Raw genomic sequence first — 2,603 nt, 5'->3', positions numbered from 1 at the left:
ACAAACGAAGTGACAGACGGAGCGGCTCGAAAACTTTGGTGACTAACCTGCTATTGCAATTTTTCAGTGTACCACATGGCAACACCACTACTACTGGATTGTACACACCAAATTTCTTAAATCTTGTTCGGTACTTTTTTTTGCTGAATTTGTTCGGTGAAATATAATTTTTACCGAATGCTTTGTAATAAATATTATTTTACCAATTTTCCGCAATCTTAACTGCTGAATTTCCGTAATTTGCAGAAATTTACCGAAAACTGTAAATCAAATTTGCAGATTGAAACTGTAAATGGTTGCGATTCCACAATTCTGTAAAATTTGTAACGAATGTACTGTAAAAATAATCTTTTACAAAAACAAACTGCAATAAAGTACAGCATTTCCGTAAAACTTACTGAACAGATTTATAAACTTTGTACTGTCATACCCAACCTTTGCTGCAATTTCAATGTTGAGTGTTCTTCGGTTTTATGTTGTGGAATGTAAGTACTTTACTTTTTTTGCTAGATTGTGTTAAATTTACACCGAAAATTTAATTAGTTTTCATTTTTGGGTCAATTGGGTTCTTTAATTTTTCCAAAAAAGTGTATTTTTTTATTTAGTATGATAGCGCGTCGTTTTCTGAACACAGTAGTATTTTTTTCAGATCAAATATGTTAGTAATTGATCATTAATTTAATAAAAACCTAAAATAAAATGATTCATTGTTTGAACGATATCTAACAAATTGACAGATCGACACGATGACAGAAATTGGCCTGCCGCAAATAGTTGCTCCCTACTTTTTCATGCTTTCTGGTAGGGCTTCTTCATTTGACAACTAGCTTTTCTATCAGATTCTGATCCTTGTTTTGTTTTCGTTTCATTATTTTATTGCATAGGGCACATACGTAAAGCACAATAATCCGTAATGGAAACAGGGTACTTGAAAGCCGACGTGAATAGTCTACCTAAAATCGACATTTATATGGTGCAGCACTTTTTGTCATCGAACGAGAAATTCCGAGATGCCAATAAAAGAGGGAAAATTGAACGGTAGGACTTTGATGAATGGTACCTAAAAGGATAGAGAAACAGTATCAAATTTTCATTACAGCTCCAAGAATCCGGACTATCTTAAATCAGCTATTGGAAGAGTGCAGTATAAAGTTGATGGAAATAGATTCCGAATTAAAGCAAAAGTGGTTCCGGAACACAAGGTGACGAAAAAACAGTACACAGTAGTAGCTGTGGTTAATATCGAGAAGGAAGAAATAGAAGATGTGTACTGCGAAAGTATCACCGATGGTTGTAAAGCTGCTAAAGGTGGATGCAAACACGCTGTTGCTTTTCTGTTTTTCCTTTACGAAAAAGCCAACACGCCATCACCAACTGAAGGAGCATGTTTGTGGAAAGTTCCTCAACTAGCTCGGGTCGATGAAAATATCGACAGCTTCGACCTGACTAAGTACGGTCGGTCCAGTGTGGAGTCGAATAATCAGAGTAGCAATGAAAGCGGTAGTGGAATATTTTTACGAACATTGCTGGAGAAGTGTCCATCGGACCGATTGATAACCGGACTAAAGTTCCATCAGCCGTTTCCTCGAATGGAAGCTTATTCGCTACATTGCCTCATTTTAGAGTTTAAAAAATCGTCTCAAGCACGAATCACAGCAAAGGAATTCATTGCATACTCCAAAACGTCAATGAATAAATCCGTTTGTCGAGAAATAGAAGTTAGTACTCGAGAGCAGGGGCAAGGTCAAAGTTGCTCTCGATGGTTTTTTTTTGAAATTTGGAAGAATCACGGCATCGAAACTATGGGATTTGTCAAGATGTCAAACAGCGGATGGATCGTTGGTTCATGCTGTATTGGGACAAAAATCAATAAGCACTGAGGCAATGCAGAGAGGATTAGAACTGGAGAGCAAGGTGCTGGAAGTACTCAAGAAGTATTATCCCAGTGTACGGAAATGCGGACTTTTTTTAGATCCGGATTATCCAGCATTTGGAGCATCACCAGATGCAATCAATGAAACCACTGTATTTGAAATTAAGTGTCCAAGCAAAGTTGACAATTTTAAATACTACGTCGCCAAAAATGGAGAACTTAAAGACAAGGTTAAGTCACAAATACAGCTTCAAATGGTTCTATCAAATCGAGAGAAAGGAGTGCTGGTTCTGGTTCATCCTGGATTTGAAAATAGTCTAAATCCATCACAATTCGTTAAATTTTATAAGGAGGATCAAGATGTTGATTACATCGAGCAAAGAATGAAGGCTAGCTATAAGTTCTGGTGTTCAAATATATTTGCGAATTTGGTAGAAAAGTTTTGAAATATAAATCCATGTGGTTGGAACAGTATTTGTTTGCATTTATTAGTACAACTAATAAAAAAACATAAAAATTTATTCTTATTTGATTAGGGGTCCTTGCAGATTTACCAAACCAGCTACTATTTTGATGATATCATCACACTTATTAAAAAAATAAACAGGAAGTTCTGCATGCGGAGCACAAATGCTATACTCCCGGACACGTCTAATTAGACGTTCAGCATGAATTCTAACGCATGCAATTTCTTTGGCCTGTATTGCTTCTACTTTTGAAAGTGGTTGGT

At 36.3% G+C, this 2,603-nt stretch overlaps 1 pseudogene; it reads left to right on the top strand.

Moving 5' to 3' along the window:
- The first annotated feature begins 913 nt into the window (after positions 1-913).
- LOC135714617 (uncharacterized) lies at positions 914-2,354 on the top strand (annotated as a pseudogene).
- Positions 2,355-2,603: the final 249 nt, after the last annotated feature.

The sequence above is a fragment of the Ochlerotatus camptorhynchus genome, unplaced genomic scaffold (genome assembly GCF_037179485.1).
Source record: "Ochlerotatus camptorhynchus isolate MF236.1 unplaced genomic scaffold, CSIRO-AGI_Acam_v1.1 ptg000676l, whole genome shotgun sequence".
Lineage (NCBI taxonomy): Eukaryota > Metazoa > Arthropoda > Insecta > Diptera > Culicidae > Ochlerotatus > Ochlerotatus camptorhynchus.
This window is presented reverse-complemented; position numbering and strand designations above follow the sequence as displayed.